This window comes from Peromyscus maniculatus, chromosome 2 (assembly GCF_049852395.1).
Source record: "Peromyscus maniculatus bairdii isolate BWxNUB_F1_BW_parent chromosome 2, HU_Pman_BW_mat_3.1, whole genome shotgun sequence".
In the NCBI taxonomy this organism is placed as follows: Eukaryota; Metazoa; Chordata; class Mammalia; order Rodentia; family Cricetidae; genus Peromyscus; species Peromyscus maniculatus.
Genome location: NC_134853.1, coordinates 124,530,627 through 124,555,070, shown reverse-complemented (window position 1 = coordinate 124,555,070; position 24,444 = coordinate 124,530,627). Strand labels below are relative to the sequence as shown.

The window sequence follows — 24,444 nt, the reverse complement described above, 5'->3', positions numbered from 1 at the left end:
ACCATTATTCTACAGTTTTTAAAATACATTTTATATTTTTACAGTAGTTTTAGATTCACAATATTGAGATGATGATACCAAGATTTCCCAATACCCTCTGTCCCTTCAGGCACGGTGCCCATTACTGACATTCACTCTACACTATTATACTGGAAATAGTCAGTGAACTTACATTGGTATGCAATAATCACAAGAACACTACAGCTTCTGTCAGAGTTGACTTGTTTATCTTGTGCATTATAACACCATAGTCCTTTATAGTTTCAAACATAATCTATTCACTGCATTAAAAGTCTTCTGAATTCTAGGTAACAAGCATCCCCTCCATTCTGGCAGCTTTAAATAAAAGAATCACAAACTTGGGAATCAGGATAGCTAGGTTCAAGTCCTACCTCTGCATACCCATTTTGTCTCTTCCTCTGGCAAACACTGATCTTTGTATTGACTTCCTAGTTTTCCATTTTCTAGATGTCAAGAGTCTGGAATGATATCACATGTAGCCTTTTCAATCTGGTTTCTTTCTTTTGGTAATTTTCATCTATATTTCTTCAATGTTGTCTTATGGTTTGATAGCTTGTTTTCTGAGTGCCAAGTAACATAGTTTATGGCTATACTGTAGGTTACTCATCTAGGAGGACATATAGTTTGCTACTGTTTAGAAATTACTATAAGGCTCTTACAAACAAGCTTGCACAGATTTCTGCACAAAATTGTTTTCAACACCTTTGTACAAATACCAAGACACGTAAGTACTGGATTATACAGTATGAGTATTTCTAGAAAACCAAAACAAACAAAAAATAAAACACCTGTCAACTATTTTCCAGAGTGGCTGTATCATTTTGCATCCTACAAGCAATGAATGAGATTTCCCATTGCTCTCCATAGTGACCAGCATTTGATCTTTCAGCTGTCCCAGTCAGTTTATTCTACTATAATGAAGTGTCACAGCCTGAGTCATTTATAACAAAGAGAAATTAATTTCTTACAGCCTGGGAGCCTGGAGAATCTAAGATGAAGGCTTCAGCATTGGTGTCTGGGGAAGGCTGGCTGCTCCCTGCCTCCACTCTATTGCTGCACGTTGCATGTTTTAAGAGAGAGAGAGCTTAACGGGGGTGCCACTGTCTTCCCATGGCTGGGGAGCAAGTGAGCAAGGCACTACTTCTGTGAACCCTCTACGGAGGCCTGGTAGCCACCACCAGCAGTGTCTACACTCATTTCCCCTACTGACTTCTGGTCTTGAGTTCCCCTGACATCTGTTTCAGTTTTTGTTGCTCTTCCTCTGCCTAACTTGGCCTTATTGTTCTTCCTTTTCTAGTTCCTTAAGGTGAAAAACTTAAACTTCATGGTTCTCTATCTTTTCTTTTCTAGCACACACATTCAACGCTATGAGTGCCCCCTCTATGCTCTGCCTTTGCTTCATCCCACAATTATAATAAGGTATCTTTTCATTCACTATTTATTCCTTGATCCATGTATCATTTAGATGCATCCTATTCAACCTCAGCATGTTTGGGAAGCCTGCAGTTATCTTCCTGTTCTTGATTTCTGGGTGATTTTCCTGATGTTCTGAAATAAATCTTGTACATTTTTATTATTTAAAGCTCATGTGGACATGTTTAAGGCCTGAGATGTCATTTATGTTCATGAACATCCCCTAGGAGCTGGCAAAGGTGTATTTTGATGTTGTTGGATTAAGTAGTTAGCAGACGTCAGTTACATCTTCTTGAGTAGAGAGATTGCTGAGTCCAATCTGTCCTTGCCTGCTGGCTTTATCTCTGATGGAGGAGCACTGAGGTCTCCAACAATTGCTTTCATATGCTTCTCACAGCTCCATAAGGTTTTTCCTACCTGGTTTGATAATCTACTGCTAGGTGCATGCATGTTACAGACTGTGATATCTCCTTGAAGAAGTAGTCCTGGTATCTTTATACGCTGCCCTTTTTAATCTTGCTAAATTTTCCTCCTCTGAATCTATTCTGTATGAAATTAATATAGTGACCCATATTTCCTTTGGATCATTGTCAGCATCATTTCTCCATTTAGTTTTTAATCCAACTTCTGTCTATATTTAAAATGAGTTTCTTGTAGACAATGTGTAGTTGGATCTTATTTTTGACCCACTCTGGCAATCTGTCTTCTAATTTTGTTATTTTTGTCTTTATTATTTTTTTAGAGCTGAGGATCAAACCCAGGGCAAGCGCTCTATCACTGAGATAAATCTCCAACTTTGAATGTTGACATTCACAGTGAGTCCTGACGTAGTTGAGGTAATATTTTATATTAACTGTCATAATTTTCTTCTATTTGTTCTTTTTTTTTAAAAGATTTATTTTATTTATTATATAAACAGTGTTCTTTCTGCAAGTTTGCCTGTACACCAGAAGAGGGCACCAGATCTCATTACAGATGGTTGTGAGCCACCATGTGGTTGCTGGGAATTGAACTCAGGACCCCTGGAAGAGCAACCGGTGCTCTTAACCTTTGAGCCATCTCTCCAGCCCCCTGTTCTTTTTCATTGTTCTTATTTTTTGCCTTTCTCTCTTATTCTGATTTATTTGGTTTCAACTGAAAACTTTTAGGATTCCATTTTCTTTCCTTTCTTTTAAAGATTAGTTTAGTGGAGACCCATGCATAAGCAGCAGACACTTACAACTAATAAAAGTTCACCTTCAAATGCCAGTTCATTAGGCGGGTGTGGCACATGCCTTATATTAGAAGATAAACCTGATGTACATCAACAATGCCCTGTTATGTGGAGTCTCCACCTTCTGTAGCAGTCCAGTCCCTGGATGGCAGTCCCATCTGCTCAGCCTTAGCTCTTTGTTGTCAGTGGTTTCTACTGATACACCCTCACTTAGAGGTCCTTTCTGCAGCATCCTGGTCCACTGCTAAGCTCATTAAAGGACTTCTTTGTTTCTTATAGGATGCTTTTGATCTTGAACATTTTTTTTATTTCTTCCGCAGAATTTCCATCTCTCTCTTTACACTGCATTTCCCTTTCCGTGTCCATTTGTTCACCTGTCTAGTATGCCTTGCAGATTTTCCCTTAAAGTCACACATGGCACCAAATGAAAGGAAGCACTATCATTAGACCTCTAGTAGTGTGATGGTAAGGTTCATGGGGGAAACATTGTATAATTCTGTAGTGAGACCTTGGTCTTCTGTGAGCCTTTGCTCTTCGGACTTGTCACACATGCTTCATAGTCCCTCCTCCTTCTCTTCCTGCCCCTCCACTTGGAGTGAGACAGAACAGCTACTTGGGGCTGGATTTTAGTATTATCTTTTTGCTTATATAAAGAACTAGGTCAAGGTAGGGTAAGACATTTCACATCCTTCAGGTTGCTCTGAGGCAAGCTAAGTGAATTTGACCCTTGTTAGGCTTTTCTGAGGTCAGGCTCTGTTAAGGAGAGTAGAATGTTCTTGTATACATCAAAAAGAGATCAATCCCAGTCCATGATGGAAGCATTAAGAATTTTCTCTAATATTAAAAGTGAGAACAGGGTCAAGTTACTGGCGACAGAATTTATAAAAGCACGGATGCCCTCCTAGACTCAGTCTCCCACTGGTTTTTGACTCTGCTGTCTGCACCAAGCCTGCAGAAGATGACTGTCCCCAAGACTGGAAACTCACTGGGGGGCGGGGGGGGGGGCTGGGGTTGGGATGCTCTGGGAAGGTCTGGTTCTGTGTAGTCCTAGCCTGTGGCTCTTATTTGGAGACAGCCTGTGACCTCACTTCTCTTTCAGGCTGTTCAGCTGCTGGGATGGCACCTGAGGCTGGAAGTTTACCATTGTTTCCACAATAGGCTTGCCTATTCTAGAAGTTCACAAAGACAGAATAATACTGTGTGTGTGCCTTTTATAAGACTTCTTTCATTTTGCATGGTTTTGAGATTCATCCATGATATTATATTAATCAATACCTTGTTCTTTTTTCAGATGTATTCATTTGTACATTTTCCTTTCATTCTCATTGATGGACACATGGGCTGCTCACAGTCTGTGGCTAGAATGAAATGTCTGCTATGAATATTTTGGTTAAAACCTTTCTAGATATATGTTTACCTTCTCTTTGGAAATTGCAATGTCATGGCCACAGGGTAGGCATGTGTCTACTTTTACATAGGCAGTACCACTTCACAATGTCACAGTCTGCACAGTTGCCATATCTGAGACTGTCTGTCTTCATTGTGAAAATAGATTATCTGGTTGACTAAGGTATCTGAGAATAATTTTTGTGTTGTATATCATATGGTTTGTGTGTGTGTGTGTGTGTGTGTGTGTGTGTGTGTGTGTGTCCTTGTTCATATGAACAAGTTGACTGTTGATGTGGAAGCCTCAAGTCAACTTTGGGTTTTTTCCTGGGTCACTTCCCATCTTTAATTTTTAGGACAGCATCTCACCAATTCAGCTAGGCTGAGTGACCAATGAGCTTCAAGGATGCAACTGTCTCCCCTCCCCCAAGCCATTGGGTGACAGGTGCCCCCACTTCAGCTTTTTACTTGTGTATATTAGGAGAAGATATGAATTCAATCTTTGTGCTTGTCCAACAGGCACATTAGCAACTGATGCCTCCCTAGCCCTAAACCTGAAAATACCATAAATGAAACACCTAGAGACAGAAATTTCAGGAGTTGTTTTTCTAAATGTATCATTCTGGAATGTGTAGATTAAGAGAAAGCAAAGTTGTGCTTTGCCAATGTTGATAGCATTAACAGAATAATCAGCATAACTAAAGTGGACTACTCATATTCCAGAACCTTCTAAGATCTTTGTGTGTATCACCCCCAGGAAGGAGTGTGAGGTTAGCCACACTGTGCTAACATGATCTGGTGTCATGTTCTCAGTGACACATTTCATCAGTTTAAATGCTGTTTTTGCACAGATGATGAAACACCCAGTTTGATCAAGATCATGTGGATGAAGGCAGGATCTGAAACCATATCAGCCTAACTCTGAGACTCATGCTCCCAGGACTATATAGAGCCCTCTGTGACAGAAGACACCATGCTACAGTGTCACTGTACAACAGAGGGCACTGTACTAGAAATCCTTCCATCTGTATTTGCTTCAAATTTCTAAGACCCTTTAAAGTCTCCATCTGAGCCAACTGTAAGGCTGTATGGCTTCTGCTGGGTCAGCACTCTGCCAGAGAGAGAAAACAAAATTTCTGTGACCTGGGAAGTGAGAAGTCTGTCTCCCCTAAGGCAACTCATTTCTGGCAATTTCAATTTCATTCACTTAGCAACTTCTGAGAGCCTGTTTCTTGTTTCTTCTCTAGAAGTTAAACTCCAAGCCTAATTGAGAGACACTCCCCTGCCACCAGCTTCAGGCCTGATGCTGACTGATGTCAGCTGCAAAGGATAATTACCAAGGCAGCCTGGCTGAACAGCACAACTCGAGTTACCACGAGGGATAGGGCATACCAATGGACTACAGCACCTGTTCTGCTCTGCAGGCAGAGGGATAGAATATGGCTCTTGACTCTGCTTTCCATCCATGTAATCTTTGGTGAACAATGTAAGAGTAATAGTTGTCCCTATCTAAATCTGCAAAATGGGAAAAATAATCCCAGCAGATACCTCCTGGGGTTCCTGTAAAGATTAACTCCGGTAATAAATAATGTAAACTTGGTCACAGCTCTTTGCCTAGTGGTCAATAAATACTGAGTATGGTTATGGGCATTGTTTAGGAAGGTCTGTCCCCATTTGGGATTATTACGCAAAGATGAGTGGTACTGGTCAATGTCAGGAAAAGGACAAAGTCCTTTACTCAATAGTAATTAAAAGTGGGATTCACTACTTTTGTATTTAGAGTGATTCTGGCAAGAAGGTTAGAGTTCCCATTTTACAGATGAGGAAAGCAAGTTACAAAGTGATTAAGTAATAAGGCCAAAGAAGTCAAAGAATGAAAGTCAAGGTAACTTATAGAAAAATAATCTGGGTACACAAAATGGCCTAAGAATGGTCATCCTAAGAATGACCCTCTTGGGAAACTCACTAGCTTGGGCTCCATGCTGGGGACAATGTTCAATAAGTTGACTTGGAGGGGTGTGCTTAAAGCAGGTCATGGCTTTTGCAGAGGAAGCAACTGCATCTGAAGAAAGAGCATCAAAGCATGGGGTCAATTATTAGAAGACCCATTTGGAATACAGATTTCATATCTGTCTTGAAGTGTGATAGAAATGTCAATCCACCATCCTGACCCTTGGTGTCCTCATCTAGAAAATGAGTATGTTGCCTGAGGACTTGCCCTACAGGCCGACTGTCCTAAAGAAGACAGGGTCTGTAAGTAGGTACCCTGCCTTAAGATGGGAGGTCTCACACAGCCTCTGAACGTACTCGCCAAGTGCTTTCCCAATGGATCTTCACTGGCTGGATACCAGGACTCAGTAAAAGCTTCACTTAGGCCATGTTCTGATTGATCTACTTTTATTTCAAGACATGATCTGTTCTCCCCTGTAACTCTGATTAAGGCCCCAACTCTTGGATCTCTTCTGCTTCTTCCCCTATGACCCTTTCTTTTAACGGTACAGAGCATAGTCTGCCTCCTAGCTCCTTTACCTAACTCTCCAAACTCTCTTTTAGAGCCTCAAACCCTATCATGCCCAGAGTCTTCCAGCCTCCAATCCTACCTGATTCCCTGTGCTCTGAACTAGGTCTTTATGCTTCAATCATCTCCTTGTGACATGATGGATTTGTTCCCACCTGGGCACCTGGCACCAACTTTTTCCCCTGCCTAAGGGGTATCCGTTCTACACATGTACATGGCTGCTACTTCTTGTGTAAGCATTGGCCCAGGTAGCTTCAAACACTAATAGCCTCTTACTATCACCCTTATTCCATCCTACTGTTGGTTGTTGTGGTCCCTATTTGATATTGTTATCATTTTTAGTTCCTGATTGTGAGCTACTCAATCATAACAGAAGCTTCAGGGAAGCAGAGACCCTGTCTTGTTTAGCTTGGGATTCCTATATTTAAAATTGAGTTGGGCATGCAGTTGGTGATTCGTCAATATGTACAGGAGGCATACATAGTATTGCTGGCAGATATTCAGTCTGTGTGATGATGTCTATGGAGTGTACCCATGGGGGGATGGAGCCCACTGTTACAATTTCTATATCTGTCTGGGTGCTAGGATAGGGTGAGGTGTGATAAAAGTCCCCGACTATGATATGACTAGTCATGCCTGTTAGGTAGGACAGGCTGGACAACCTCTTAGCTGGCACTGCTGTTGTTAGAGCAGACGATGATATAAAAATTTCACTCAACAGAGAGTGTAGTGCTGAGTTAGAGCTGCGGGCTTATGGCTCATAGAAACACATCACCTGCAGTGACCACTGGGGATCCAGCTAGCATGAATGAAGACAGGAGACGGGGTCCAGAAGGAGCTGGAGGAGAGAGGCTAGAAGAGGTCTGGGGAGACTCCAGGGCATCAGCTCATCCTCAGGGCTTTTGGAAGTACTTTGGTCATTTAAAAACTGTGATCCCAACATGATGCATTAAAACACCCACACATTTTAAAGGTTGTTGCTGGCATGCCAACACATCCTAGCAAGGACCCTGGCTAAGAAATTGGGTCTTTCTCCCCTATCCTCTACCTTACCATTACTTGCTTAGTGCTGAGCCAAACATGTTCAATGTCCCCACTAGTCTGACCACTTTATAGTGTTATTCAAACAAATTTCTCATAGGTTAACATCTTAGTCACTTGAGGATACTGTAACAAATTACTACCAACTGGATGGCTTTCAAACAAAACAAAAAATCTTTCACACTATTCTGGACTAAAAGCCTGAGATCTGGTGCTGGGGTAGTGGGTTCTAGTGAAGACCCTCACTTTGGTTCACATGTGTCTGTCTTCTCTTATATCTTCACAAGGCAGGGACAGAGCTCTGGTCTCTTCACCCTATTGTTTTCCTCATCCCATTCACAAGTATTCCACTCTCATTCCCTCTCACCTCCCAAAGGTCCCACTGCCGATACCATTATGGGGAGCCCCTCAAACATTCCCTTCACAGATGTGTAGATTGAGGCTTGTTCAACTTTCTCATTCATTTAGCATCTTCTGAGAGACTATATTTCCTTCCCTCCCAGGAAGTTAAAATCCAAGCGTAATAGAGATCGACCCCTGCAGCCAGCTTCAGGCCTGCACTGACTGAAATCTGCCACAGAGGATAATTAACACATTTGGGGGTATTCATTCTTTTTTTTTTTTTTCCTCTGTGGTAATGTGCTAAGAGGAAGCCAATTGTGTGTGTGTGTGTGTGTGTGTGTGTGTGTGTGTGTGTGTGTGTGTGTGTTTAATTTTTTGAAGGAATTTTAAATAATGTGGCAGTTTCCAATGGTAAAGTAGTTGGCGAATAATTTGACTTACATATTTTTTTTAAAAAAGTATTCATTCTTTTAAAAGGTCTCTTTTCTACCCAGCCTACTCTCAATCTCTGCCTTCATCTCTCAGACTTGTCCTTGTCTCCAAGGTCTCAGCCTTGATCTCTGATTTCTTCCAGGATAATTTAGCACCGTGATTGACAAAGGCAGAGCATGGCATCGCCTCAAACCCAATCTCCAGGAAGGAAAGTGTGTAAATGTGTGCTCTGCTCCTGGGGCCCCTTGCACATCATTATCCCCTTGCACAGATGTGGGAAGGACAGACCTGAGAAGCCAAGAACAAACATGTGTGCAGGGAAGGGTGGGGCTGGCTTTGACTGAGTGGTACTCCTTCACTGCTCAATCCCACCACTGGCACTACATCTGGAAATTAAATGGGTCAAAGAAATGAGCAACCAGCAGCTCCACAACAGGCTCTGAGAAACTCTGTCAACTATTTGTGAACCTAGTGTGGTAGTGTAACAGTTTGAGATACAAGCATTATTTACAGAAGTCCAGTCCCATGACAGCAATAATGAGTAGAAATGTTGGATTGATACAGAAGCAAGTAAAACTCCAGGAGAGGCTAAATGTATACCCAGCACTTAAAGAATTAAAAGGACATACAACCCACAGCATAGCAGTGAATATTCATGGCTACCTACCAACCCCTTCCTTAAGAATTCTTATGTGTAATATAGGGGACCCTTTCCTCAACTACTCTAGCATTATTGAGTGGTTGTAATGAAACCTCTCTGAACACTGGAGACTGTGAATTGGGTTGCAGAGAGGGAGAAAATCCAGGGTTTCATGTCTCTGATCATTGAGGACCATGGTGTACACGGACATGTGCCTAATTTGTTGCACAAGTCACTGTTAAAAAAGAAGACATAGAAATTTCAAGGAAGATGTGCATTTTGCTGTTTATTACTCTGTATATGGGAGGCTATCACCTCCCTGAAACCAACTCTATAATGTCCACAATTTATTTTCTCATCCCCTAGAAAAGGCAGGAATGGGTCCAGTGAGGTTGTGAATTTTGTTCACAGTCACAGGGACAGAGAAGAGCAAAGGGCAGCTAAGAACCCGTCTGATGATTCTGGAACTTAGTCTGAAACAAATCCCCTGAGGACCTGGGCAGATTCTGATTCTGTGGGGCCAGAGTAAATTCTGGGCTTCTGCCTTGCTAATGGACCCTAAGGAACAGTAAGCACACTGCTCCAGAGATCTCATTTAAATAGCAGAGTCCCATGCTGGTAATGCCTCCCCTTTACTCACCTCCACTGGAAACTAAGGCAGAGGAGGGTTGAAGTACAGTGTCCCCACCGTGTCTGGTGGACAAGCCGCTGACACTAGCTGAGGGAGCGAAGACTTTCGGATAGCCACTGGCCAGTTTTCAGGAAGATAATGGCAGATGTTCATTTCTTCAATGATTCACCTGGGCTTTTGGGAATCCCCATGTGACTGCCAGAGGAAAGCCTTGCAAAGGGTAATCCATGCTTCCATGCTTCCACTAGCTGCTTTAAAGCTAGAGAGGCTGCAGCGCGCATCTCATTACACTGAATGAAGGGAAATGCAGCCTGTGGTTTAGCATAACAATGAATATTCATGGATGTCCAGCAATCCCTTCCTTCAAGACTCTTAGGCTTGATATAGGACGGTCTCCCTCCCATCACCCAGGATTATCAAGTGGCTATAATTAAAATATACTACAGCTTTCCCAAGCTTGGGACTCAAGTGCAAGTCTGGGCTCTCAGGAACAGCACATTAATAACAAAGCCTGGCGCAAGAGATGGAGGCAGCCTGGAGGGTGGGAGGGAGAATTTGGACTGCATCACTCTGTCTGTTTAGCAGCGGCCCTGCTGGGCCAGGACCCAAATAACTGAGCCCCAGGGTTCCACCACCTCAGAAATTGACAGAGCATCACACTTTATCCTTCCTCGAGCCTGTTTCCTTATCTGTTAAGGAGGATATTAGTCACAACAGTGCCTCCAACAGCTATTTCAAGACTAAATGAGATCATGGATGTGAGACCAGAGAGAAATTACGAAGAGCGAATCACTCCAATCTGCCATTATTTTTATCGTGGTCCACCCTCCCCAGTGCACTGGGCACAGTTCTGAGGATGCTTCTGTGTGTGAATGTGCCTGCACAGGCCTGTACATAGGCTCTAAGGCGTTGTGAGAAGGACACAGAGAGTTTGGAGAATTGCATAGCGGTCTCTGTGATACATTAACAGTTCAGGGAACTCCAGGTAAGTCCTTACACCATCGGGAACCTCATCTTTCTCATGTGTAAAGTGATATTTAGAGCCACCCACCCCCATCTCTCTTTGAGCAGCTGGGGCAATAGAGTGAATAAATGTTACCCAAAAGTTCAACATGCAGGCAGTAATGGGAGAACTGCTTGGCTGCCATGACCCTCTGAGCAGCTTTGTGAAGCATGAAGAGGGGACCCACGCTTCTCTTGACACACTCTGGTGTAAGATTCTTCATAAGCTATACTGTGGGCTGACTTAGCATCCATTCTAGGAAACATCATCTTCAATTAGCTAGTCACTTAAAAATCACTGAGCAGTTGTAATGAGCCAGGTCCATTGCCAAACTCCAAATGACACTCAGAGAAGTGAGCTCCAGATGCTTGGGCAATTTTAGTATAGAGAAGAGGTAGGACAGGTGGGACAGCAGTCCCTAGCAGTGAAGGGGACAGTACCTAGCAGTGAAGGGAAATAGTACCTCGTGATGATAAAGTGCTGCTTATGTGGTCATGAAACCAAGCTCCGTCCCAGGGGAAAAGATGCCCAAGCATCATTCTTTTACAAAAGCAAAAGCCTGCTACATTCTTTTCCTTATTATATTCTACAAATTGAACTTGACCTGGCAAGATAACTTTCACCAATCAGAAGATGTTGCCCTGGAGAGTAGTTGAACAAATAGGCAGAAGGAACAAGAGCTAGGAGTGACGAGGCTGCCTGTTTGTACTGCCTGCCACTGTGGTTGGTAACAGAGACATTTTCATCTCGTTGGGACATTGTGTCTGGGGCTTAGCTGTGTCCTAACATATTTCCTTATATATTAAACTACAAGCAGTTTGTAATTTGGTTGACTCATTCATTCATTCATTCATTCATTCATTCAGCATTTACTAGGCATCTACAAAAGTATCAGGCACTGAGCAAAATGCTTTCATATGCATCATGACAGTTCATTTCACAACTATGCTAAGCCAGAAGTCACTGTCTTCTCCATTATACAGATAAGGAGACAAGGTGCAAAAATATACAGTGACTTGCTGGAGGCCACACAGATAATAAAAGGCCAAATAAGGACCAAATTGAAAAGCAGGTGCCTGTCTACAAACTTGTGTGTTTTTTACTCTATGATGCACTAGACAAGAGCTTGAGATCTTAAATTATCAGACTTTATCTTTAGCTTAAGAAAAAAAAAAGCTATGGTTAAAAATCAAGCAAAAATAGAGTATAATGCAAAAGCAAATCCATATCAATTTTGTGATAGCAAGAATAGCAGCAGTCACTATTTGAGCAGGTGATACTGACATTCCCCTGTAGTAAACTAGTGTGGTACATGAAAGTCTTCTGAGGCACCATCAGAGGAGTTCCCTATCCTACTGAAAGAGCCAGCCAGGTCAATGGAGCTGAAAGCCAACTTCCCATTGGCTCTGCACTCTAAATGAAAAGGCCTCATCCTCTTACCTGCCTCAGCTTATTACACAGCTATGAGTTAAGTCAGTAGCCACAGGAGGAACAGGCATGGAGCATAAGGAAAGTTCACCAATGAGAGAGACCATAATTTAGCAGCAGTGACTATGAGAAAACCTCCCCACCCCCGAGCCAGAAGGACCATAAATTAAAGAATGAGACACACAAATAACAATTGTTTTGTACATGAGAGAGGCCAAGACAATTTTGTTATATAATCCACCATTCACTACACTCATGTGGAGATTTATGGTAACAAGAGAGCCATGTTGGAACCCAACATTTTCTCCTGATTTATGGAGAGACATACTGAATTGAAGAAAGGGTCAATGGGTCTTCTGTGGAGAAAGACTAAGGCTGATGGAAAGAGATGGGGGAAACTCCACTGTCTGGGAAATTGTTCTCTCTAAAACACAAATTGACTATGTGAGATAAACACTTCCCAGGCTTCCTAATGACATTAAAGTCAACACATATAACATTCTTCATAATCCCTTTCCATCTGCTCTACCAGGCTTAGTTCCTACAGCCATCCTCACACTCAGTAGACTGCCCTTAACCTTCCCCTACTAAGACTGGCACTGTGGTTCACAGGTTTTTCTTAATAGCCTGGGCTTAAATTTTCCTATTTTACCCCCCTGGCTTCCAGCCCATGTGTTCTATATACTTAGGGTTCAGCTCAAATATCACTTCCAAAACATGAGCACTGACTGACTTCAGCATTCACAGTCTACCCCACATGATGCTGCACTGAGCACAAATCTCAGGATGTGTCTCACACAATGCAATGCCAGAGGATCAAGACTTAAAAAACAACACACTTTGAAGTAATTCTACCTCAATCCAAATCAGAAATTCCATTAGTCACAACTTCAAATCTATAGACAAGTTGTTTAACCTAGTTCTATAAATGTAAAACAAATATGATATCCTCTTGTGAAATTGGTATATCAATTAAAAGTACATTAGATGTCTTCAATCCAATAAATGTTAACTTCCTCCTCTCCTTTATCCATCCCTGTATCTATGATGTATGTTTGGCTTCATCTACATATGTGCTCAATAAATATCTGATGAATGGAAAATTAATGTCACCTTCTCTTTAGGATTTCTGAGCTAAAGAAATTATAAAGCTAGTATTATCATTGGCCCTAGCTGGACCCTAAGAGAACTCCAAAAGAGAACCTGCCTTGTTTCCCAGACTTAATGAAAGTTAAGGCTATCAGAATGAAATGTAAGTGTCTAATGATAGCTACATGTGTTCATTGAAACAGACTTTGAAGAGGTACACACCTTTGAGGCCAGTAACATATTTCAAAATGTGCAATGTCCTCTGTCCTATGTCCCAGTCAGTCATCCATGCTTCACACCACAGCTTATAACAGCATCTCAATTGTGCAACCATGCCACCTCACACACAGGAAGAGCAAACACACACACACTTCTTTCTCCATTATGCCCTCATTGCAAGCATCTTCACATATTCTCCTGGTAAGATAATGAAATCTAAAAACATAATGTGACCTCACAGGCTGCCCATTCCAGCACACCAGTGGCAGATTTTCAATTGGCTCCTTAAGTATTGGCATCTCCAGATCAACTGTCAAAGATCTGAAGATTTAAAAGTTAAGTATTTTGCATGGAACCAATATCTCCTTTTTAAACTCCTATCCCTAACCCAAATTCATCCATGCAGGGCAACGGAAGTGTAACTGTGGGGCATCCTTCCAATTGTGTTTTCTCCAAACTGAATGCTTTATGCTGTGTTATGGTTTTGAGAACTGTTTTACTGGGTCCATTTATATCTCACCCATCTCAAAGATTCTCCTCTAAATGCTCCCTGATATCTTAGAGAATCAAACAAATCTTTCTTGAAAAACACATGCACAGACCTCTACATCCACAAACTCTATCTTCAATTTCAAGGGGTTAACATGACCTTTAAAGCCATCCTGTCAACCCCTGAAGAAGGTAACCCTATTCTTTATTGGGATTTCCTTAGCATTATGGATCTTTCCTTGGTTGCATTGATTTTACTTCAAGGTCCAGCACATGCTTGGCACTCAGGAGAGGCTCATCAGATCAATAAGAAATCGACAGCAGTGTTAGTTAGCACCAGATTTCTTCCCACTGTGTAGAACCCACAAATAGGTCTGTAAACTAGAGAGTGCTATTGTATAGATGTATTGTATACCCTATTGTACAGGTAGAGAAACTGAGTTCCTGATCACAAAGTCAGCAAGTAATAAAGCCAGAACTGAGGCTCCAATCACCCTGGTTCCATCCAGTCATACTGATTCCCATACAAGGCTGAGCCATTTCTACCTGACAACATGGACAGCCCTTACTTCGCTTCTTAGTCATGTGCCTTTAATCAGAATTACTTTATCAGAGTAATGTTTCATCTAGAGTCGGGATATGGTGGGGAAAATGATCTGAAGGTGGTATAAACAGATATGTGTGGACCTCATTGTCCTCACAGAACCCTGACCAGAAAGGAGCACTCCTGACAGCCCACCCAGTGGCCTGACACTCAGCCAGGATATTTCATTGCCCCATAGCCTCAGCACCATTGACATTCTGGAAAGATATTCCTTTGTTGAGGAACTATCTGTGCATTGTAGGATGTTTAGAAATAGCCTTTGGTATACTTTTTTAAACGCCCAATACTCCAAGAATGACAACCAGAATATTTTCCAATATTACCAAATGTTCCATGTAAGAAAAAAAATTTCCTGATTGAAAAAGACTAGTTTTGTTCAATTCCATAAGCATTTATCTGACCCATATCCTGTGTGTCAGGTATGACAGAAGATGCAAAGATGTTTTATCCCAGGCCTTTCCCATGCCCCAGAAGACAACTGGGTCAATACAGGTGGCAGTAATATGACCCAGGATGCCTTCTAGGGTGGGGAGCTCACTACAGAATATTGCTTTAAGGAATGTCTCAGACTGATTGGTACATGAAAGTCTACAAGAAAAGTAGTTCCAAAGATTGATTTTACCCTTGGTAGTATCACATTCCAAACTAGTAGTTAACTATTCCTCTGCTCTCTAAAGTCCATATGCAAGAGCCTCCACAGCCACCTCTCCAGCAGCATCTTGCTTTGTTCTTTGTTTCGTACTTTGAGCTCGAGAAATATGATTCTGGTCATGTCTATAACATGCTCCTGCTATCAGGGATCACCTCCATCTCTCCCTCCTTGAGGCCTCTCTGGAGCTTCACTAAGCTCACGGAACTGCATTACACATCAAACAGGATCTTTAATTTGATGGCATCAGTTCATATTGCAATACTGCAAGGTGTTTAATCTGCATATTGTTTCTAGAACACAGAATGCACCTCATCTCTCTGTTTTTTTGTGGGGGGTTGTATATTATGTTCTCTCTGCCCACAATGCTACCCACCTCATCCAATTATCTCTTGTTTCAAAACTCAGCACAGACATTACTTTCTCTCCTCATTTCAGAATCATATCTCCTTTGGACCAGTAGCACCTTCAATACATATAAGCTATGAGATAAATTGGGCATGGCAGTTGTTAGACTCTGATTTGTTCTCTAGACTCATCTTCCTGAGGGCAAGACATGTTCCTATTAGGTACCTTGCTTGCTGGTGTGAATGTAGACCTTAGGTAGAACAGGAGAGGAGCTAAGGACATAGCAGCTCAGAATCATGCTGCTATGATCAAGAGAGTCACAATGATTCCCCTGCAGCCTGGGAAGCTGGCACATTACAATGTAATTTATTAGAGCCTGGCACAAGTTCATTTTTATAGGCAGAACATCTATTTTAATGGGTACATATATAACCACAGTTTTCAATCTGCTTCTTTTCCTCAAGAGAAAATCATGGAAGGAATCATGGTAGGAAGAAAATGAGTGTTGGTGGCAGGGGGGATGCACGGTGGCATAGGGACGGATATGTTTTCTCTAGTACTTTCTTAAAATAGACCCAGGAGAAGAAGGCCCCTAATTCACAAAGAAGCATACACTCACCTGGAAAATTAAATTAGCACAATGGACGAGATGACTATAATTTTGTGCCTCGTCTATCTTATTCAAATTACCAGTCTGACCAATGTATCAACACTGAATTACCCAGTTGTTTCAGTTCTGTGAAACTTCCTATTACAAAGCTCTTTACAGAGAAGTTGAACTGCGATGAAAGAGGCAATAAACCTTGGAGCCAGACAGTTTTATGATTGCATTCTGGATGTGGCACTTCCTGGCTGCAGAGCTTTGAAAAGTGACATCACTGACTTTTTACTTCTCCAGATGGAAAAGGGACAATAGCAGCTCATTTGTAGGGCAACTGCAATGAGCAGATTAGGTAATGCTCACAACCCAAGCAGCACCGCATCAGTACTTAGTAGGTGCCCAGTAAACCTCCATTTATAGCACAAGCCTTCCCTTTGCTGAGCAGGGAAGGGGCAAAGCAAGGCAGTGGTAGAGGCACCTGAAACAACTCTTCATGTAGTAGTTCTGGTGTATACCTATCATGAACCCAGTCCTCTTAGGTGCCCAAAACTGTGTTAAGGAATGTTCTGGTAGGCAGCTTCAAAGCAGTATATGAAAGATGATGAGCTATGGCCCTACAGGGGGCAAAGGAGGCCTCTCTAGTTGCGAAGTTCATCCCAGGTATGCTCACTGGCTCACTCTATCCATTCACTCCTCCTCCCTTTGGTTCATTCACCCTTTGCCCACTTTGACAGGAGTCAAATTACACTGCCTAGCTCTCTTTGCTCCAGGTAGGACTTCAGAAATAAGTTCTGAGCGGGGCGATAGATCACATCTCGAAACCAAGTTGTTTGCTCTGTATGTCTTTTTTCTCCTTTCTAAGGAGTGGTATGAAGTACAGTGAAGCAGAGTCATGGGATGGGGTCAGGAAGGGATGGGGATGATGGTGCAGTAAAATCACAGAAGCTGGCTGCCTGGTGAACACAGATATTCTCTGGATCCAGAAGACCCCAAAGCCCCAGCTTCCCATTGTGATGTCTCCACTGTTTATCTCTCTTAACACAGCAAATCCAGGCTTGTCACTAACCATGCCCCGAGGACCCGTGTGGAGGTAGCACTGAGTCTGAAACATGGCAAGCAAAAGAGGGTCTTGGTGCAGATGGAGAGGACCTACAGTAGAAAAGGTAAAGAGGAGATAGACAAGTATTCTAGCTTTTTTTGTGACAGGAAGGATCCTTTCTAAGATGGGATTAATATAAAGCCTCTCTGCCCTTGTTCTATCAAAATCAAATCAAATTCGAGATAATGCATTAAAATGCCAAAGAAGCCACACACCATCCTCCTAATCCAACCCAATATCTGTTCAGTTCAGAGTAAAAGAAGGACTGGAAAGACTGACCTCAATACCATCTTCATAAAGACATGGTTATGAAGAGTCAACAGTGACTGACCATCTGTACAGGTGGGAAAGAAACCTGAATGGACAGAGGCAACTCAACCCTTTGGAAGTGACTCAGCAGATACAGACTTACACTTAATTTAATTTGATCAGTCATCTGTGTTCATCTAGATTCATCTCCTGGGGCCACATAGAACAAATGGAATCCTCTCATAGCCCTTGTTCAAATGACTCACTCCAGTATGCGACAGCAGCCCCCATCCTGTGAAAGCAAATGGCCCTTTCATTCAGATCTCTGGTTTATAAACATCTATTTGTATCTATTCAGCTAGAATTCCCACCATGGCTTCTTTTTCTAGGCCCAAATTCTTCATCTGAAAAATGAAGAGGCTAGACTTTCAGATAAGTCTTTGAATCATATAATTTGAAGAAGCATAAATAAATTCATTCAATGATAGATATTAGATAACAGGGAACATATTAGGTTATATATGATCCCTTTTAAAGTTTTCTGTTTATCATTCCCTTATGTTGGTTTTTTTTTTTTTTTATTAAAGCCATGTTAGCCATCCAAAGCAAACCCAGTAGTTAGATGGAAAGAAATCTGTGAATTCTGGTCTAAGTGATCCTAAAGGTCTTTAGTCTTCAAGTTCTGTCTCTTCTAAGCTGTTCTGTTTTTCAGAACTGACTCTAAATAAGCCTGGGGTTTGAGCCCAAAGGGAATAGACATGCCCTGTGCTTGGCTGACATCCTCCATGCAAACCCTCTCCTGACTCCCTTCCCACCCTTTTATCATATCTCTGTACCATAGGGATACAACCATTCAGAAATACATCAATGTAAGTTTGAGAATTCTGACTTCTGGCTTGGATTGGCCAAGGAGAAGTACAGCATACAATAGGTATATAGGAGGAGATAAAGGCATTGTTCTCCTTACCCTTACTGGCAGTTCATGGGTTCCTGTAGTTAAAACCTTCACTCCTCTACTGGTCACCTTCTATGGCTACATGACACAGTGGGTTCAGATACCTATCCTTTGTTCCTTCAGGCCAAAGAACAGAAATAACTGCCCACTGATGGTAATCGGTAGCTATCTGACAACCCTTTATATCTGTTCTTAACCCTTCACACATGTCTTTAAATAGTTCTTTCTCTAAAGTATCCTTCTGAGTAGACCATCTGTTCCCTCCCAGGACCCTAATTAATTCACTACCAGTCCTGTTCTTGGTATTCTTCCAAAGGAGGGGGGGTGAGTGAGTCCATACTAAAAGGTCCAGATGCCTTAGTCTCAAAAACATAATTTGGGGCTGGGTATGGTGTGGTACATGTCTATAACCCCAGCGTTTACCATCTGAAGGAGGACAATCATGAGTTTGAGACCAGTACAGACTGCACAGTGAGACACTCTCAAAAAAGAAAAGAGGGGAGTGGATGATTAGATGGCACAGATGATAAAGATACTTGCCAACAAACCTAGAGGCCTGAGTGCAATCTTTGTGGAAGAATACAACCAACTCTACAAAACTGTCTTCTGACCAGTACATGTGCATCCACCAACCTACTCACCATACACATGCAATGGTAATAAATATTCTTTAAAAGAAACAGGGCAATATATATGTATTTATGTATGCACACACACACACACACATATACACTATATATAGAGAGAGCATATATATATATATATATATATATATATATATATATATATATATATATATATATATATGAATGATGCAGTGTTAATTAGATCCCTGTAGTGGTTATCTATTTTTGTTCCTTTCAATAATTTTTACTCTATGAATAAAGAACAGTCTCTTCCCTTATCCAATGTGGGGAAGTGTCAATTAAAGGTTACTATTCCCTGATCACAGATTGGACAATATGATCCCATGCCAATACAATTTCTCTCATGGATTTTTGAAGTAGAACTAGGTAAAAAAAAAAAAAAAAAAAAAAAGTCCATTCCTTCTAGGTGGTGGCTACTAGGAATGACGAGGCCTGAAAGCCACAGTGGCCATGTTTCAACTCTAAGGAAAAAGCTGAGCTGAGATAGGCATCCAGTTAAATGGAATTACAGAAGAGACTGTAGCCAAGCATCTTTGTTTAAGGATCTGCTTCTTCTCATCCTGAGGACCCAACTATAGAATGACCTCTCTACAGTCTGATTTTGTTGACTTTTTCTCTTATATTTCTTTGTGTGTAGTTTCTTCCGGATTCATACATCCTGAGTAGAGATGGAATTCAGGGTTAATCCCACGACTAACTGGGCACATGGACTTAGTTCTATGGTGAAGTGCCTGCGAGATGCTTGTTTATGTCTTACCAACTGTTTTCACATCTGTATCTCATTTTATCATCATAAGAGTTTTAGATGAGTAATGTGACAAGGAGGACTTTCCCCTTAGTTACTATTACTCTGAAGCTCAGATAGGCAACAGCCCCAAAGACAAAGCCACCTCCCACTACAGTCTTCGACTTGGTAGGACCATGCCAAGGCTTTCCTTAGAGAGACATGGTGCCTGTGTTCAGATAACTTCCTAGATTGATCTTGGGTTATAGATACATCACATTTTTCCACTGCCTTCTTTGTTTGAAAATAGTCTTCATGCTTTCTACCTTGAGACATACACTCTGTTCTTTTCCCATCTCCAGGTTGTACTCTGATGCTGGAGAGTTCTCCATCATGCAGCTGGACCAAGTACTTTAATGTACACAGTAGCTTTCCTCCTCCTGATTTAACCTCCTTGTTTACCTTAGCCACTTTAAGAACTGTTTCTGTTCATAACCTCATACACCTGTCTTAGTGTGACCTTGACACCAGACTCAGAAGGTTAGGTAACTGAGGAGAATCCAATTACACTGATTTTGTCAAATGTTCTTTAAAGAAGGGGTCAGTGAAGACAAAAACCAAGATCAGAGATAGGTTCCCTCCATGCAGAAAATGGTGCATATATTCTAATTGTAGAATTGGTTTTGTGCCCATGTCTTGTAGCCGATGGCTATGAGGGTAGAGTGGTATTTTATAAAGTCTCACTTTCAGTAAGGAGGAAAAATCTCATGGGGAAAAATGTAGAAGTTAAAACAATACGATGTGCTTTTTACAACTGAGACAAAAGACTGAAATAGAGGATACAGCCAAAATTAGCTCCTGAGCACCTCTGTCTGATGAGAAAATTATCCGACAGCAAATTACACACTGTACTACACTGTGAGCTTCACTGAAATTTAAGGCATTGGGTTAACCAAAATGAGACAGAAGGGGCCAGGGTCTAGAAGAAGATATGCAGTAAGGCAAAGGAAAAGGAATAGGAATTAATATTTTCTAAGTATCAGCCATATGAATCCCATTTTGAAATACCTGCAATCTAGGCACAGAGTGAATTTACCTTTAGTTCTAGCTACTAAGGAGACAGAAGTAGGCTAACACTTTAGTCAAAGTGTTTCACACAGTACCAGGAATTTTTCCCAATGCTATATGTAACTACACATGTGTTTCACCATTGAGCTATAGTCCCAATTGAACCCAGGAGTTTGAAACCACCCTGATCAACCCCTCAAGACTTATATATGCATGACATCTGGTAGAAAGGAAGGAGGCCATGTTGGTGTAGAAGCTCATCTTCCATGGGTAAAACAGTTGAACAGTACTGATAAAGAAAAGGGTCATTTGTGATAGAGGAAGGGAATACAACCAGCCTGATTACCACAAGTTAAATGTATTACTTCAAGAGAACACTTAGAGAGCCACTAATAGATATGACTGTTGGGTCCCAGCAAACTGGTAGCACATTCAGTTGAAAATAGCTTCAAGAGTTACTTATTACAAAAATATAGGCAAGGAAACAGAGTCCTAAGAGATGATCACAGACAGTTTAGCACCCTCAATGCTGGAAGTGAAGAGATAGAAGAGAATCTGAGTGAGAACCAGTCCTAGTGACATCTGGGACAAAGCCAGCCCAAGGTGACCTCACAGGGAGGAAGTCAGGCAAAGAACACTTCCTTCTTACAAAGAACACTTCCTCCTTTCTCTCCTTCCCTGGAGCTTTATCCAGAATGTCTTAAGACAGTGAGTCCAGAGTCCTGGGGAGAGCCAGGTTGTCTAAAGTTTGAGAGTGAACCCAGCTGAATGAAGCCACGAAGCATCCCAAGGTGTACAGACAAGTTATGAAATATGGAGAAGATTGCAGTATCTTTATCTTCCTATGACTTACAAGAATGAGGTTAGTTTCTTGTCACGTTTGACCAAAAGACACACGCAGCCACAAAAGCATGTGCAATACACCAGGCTGATTACTCTTCTGTCTAAGGGAAACTCTATGGAAATGAAGCCAACATGTTAGTACCCTATTAAGCAATGTGTGGCATAGTTATTCCTCTCTTGGGAAGAATTTGGAAAGATTATAGAGTAGACATAGTTTAGAATTTAGTTAGACAAAGATTGTTTAGAATTTAGTTAGAGAAAGGTTGTTCAATCAGAAAAACCTTGGGTCTGTCAAACACTTGTTTATTTTAATAATTTTATCGATTACAGGTGGTATGAATAAAGTTAGATGCAATCCAGTGAATGGATTGAAATAAAGGATATGAATTCAGAGGGCAGAGGTGAATCTATGTGTGAAAGACTGTTTGGAGGACTTTGTGGTTAGACTTGCATTCTTGGGCAGGATTACCCAGCAAAAACACATTCAGAAGCGACTGTACTAGGATGCAGGGCACAGAGACAGACATGCATAGATAGAAGATGGAAGATGGTGACAACATACAGGTCTAAACCTGGGGTAAGTCCTGCCAGCTTCTTGATGTCACACTCCGGGCCTCTAGAACCATGAGAGAATACACTTGCATCATGTCAGCCACCCAGATGGTAGCGCTCTGTGATAACATCCTTAGGAAATAAATACACATTCCACACCCTCTCTTTTATCCATAGACACCCAAACCAGAAGAGATCCAGGTGATCTGCTTGTGTTGGGCAAAGATCATGCAGAGCTCACCATCCCAATCCCTGTAGTCCTTCACACAGGCTTGTCTTTCAGTTTTGCTCACTGCTATGTCACCAGCATTTGTCCATGGGCAGATCCAGGAAAGGTAGTGAAGAAGCCCAGTGCTATCACCCAGGCAAACACGGATAACAATGTGGATTAGCTGACAGCTTAGATGTGCAGTGTGAAAGAAAGGGAGGGGGTTGGTTAAACCAGACTCCAAGGCTAAAGCAAGAATGAAACTCTCTTCATTAACGTGGAGAATGCAGATGGAGCTATATTTTGTTGGGGGTGAGAGGAGAAACTAAGAGTTTAGTTTTGAACATATTGACTTTGACATATATACTAGATCTTTGAGTGGATATGTTAAGTAGGTTGTTAGATATAAAAATGTCTAATTCAGCATAGAAATCTAGGCAGTAGATACCAATTTGAGTATTGTCAACACATAGATAGTATTTAAAGACAGATGATGGGATGAGCCCTGGTAAAGAAGTGAGTATACACACACACACATACAAAAAAAAAAAATCAGAATCCTAGAGTACTCCAGAGTTTAGTTTCAAAAAATGAGGAATAACCAGTAAAAGCAAAGAACTGAAGAGGGTCCTCTGTGGTAGAAAGAACCACATGATGATATTGCAACATGGAAGCCAGGGGAGAAGGGAGGAAGAGAAGCCAACAGTTCCCAAGCACAAAGAGTTAGAATCTTAGCTGGGTGGTGGTGGTGCACGCCTTTAATCCCAGCACTCAGGAGGCAGAGCCAGGCAGATCTCTGTGAGTTCAAGGCCAGCCTGGTCTACAGAGCAAGATCAAGGACAGGAACCAAAACTACATGGAGAAACCCTGTCTTGAAAAACAAACAAACAATAACAACAACAACAAAAACAGAATTAGAATCTTGACATTCTGTACCCCAAAATCCACAGAACAAATTTTCTGAATTTAGTTGGAGATTTGTTCATAATTACTTGTTTTACTAGGAAGGTTTGTGACTAGAGAATCTAATATTCTTTGTTGTGACAACTCCTGTGAGCTGTTGGGATGCTTACTTCAACATGACATATTTTCCATTGCAATCCTTTTTCTTTTAATGATTATAACCATATTTGTAATACTTTGGGCAAGTTAGTAGAAAGAATGCTAATGTAGTAATACACTGAGCAAGTGCTACTTTAGGGTATGCTAAACAATGATGCAAATGCTTGGGACATAGCACTGAACAAAACATATGGCTGTCCCTAGGAGCTATACAGCCACCAGTGTGTAGGATCCAGGGAATGGGATGGTGATCTCAGCATGACATTTGTTAACATGAGCAAGTCACATTGCTCTCTTCCTTTTTTGTTTTTTTTTAATACAATTAATTCTTTTTTTAAAAGTTTTTTATGTATTATTTATTTATTTATTATGTATACAGTATCCTGCTGGCATGTATCCCTGCAGGCCAGAAGAGGGCAACAGATCTCATTACAGATGGTTGTCAGCCACCATGTGGTTGCTGGGAATTGAACTCAGGACCTCTGGAAGAGCAACCAGTGCTCTTAACCTCTGAGCCATCTCTCCAGCCCCATCTCTCTTCCTCTTTTGATGTCTATGGGGAAAAAAGTTGTAATGTGTATTTATTTCCTAAGGATGTTATCACAAAGCAAGAGCTACCACCTGGGTGGTTGAAACAATACAAGTGCATTCTCTCATGGTTCCAGGGGCTAGAAATATGACATCAAGAAGCTGGAAAAAGGTTAGCTAACACCCAGGCCCACAGTTGGGCCCTGGGTTGGCCCACCCTAACATCTACCCCATCTAGGACCTGCTGGAGCTCATGAAGGGACTGGTCCTGTCAAAGAATACCCACAGCATCTCCATGACTTGGGCCAGTCATGGGATATCCCAGAGGAGTTCCACTGAGGATCCAATGATGATGGTGTACCAGAAACTAGAGACCTTGAACCAGACTAGTGACTCACTGCAATGAACATTTGCTAGTAAAGCTGCTTAGACAAGAGGGCAT

The 24,444-nt window shown here is 41.6% G+C and overlaps 1 protein-coding gene across 1 annotated transcript in view; it reads right to left on the bottom strand.

The window, feature by feature from the left end:
* Positions 1-24,444, bottom strand: part of Dab1 (DAB adaptor protein 1) — a 1,137,674-nt gene that overhangs the window by 839,478 nt on the left and 273,752 nt on the right. The gene's annotated exons all lie outside the window — the stretch shown is intronic.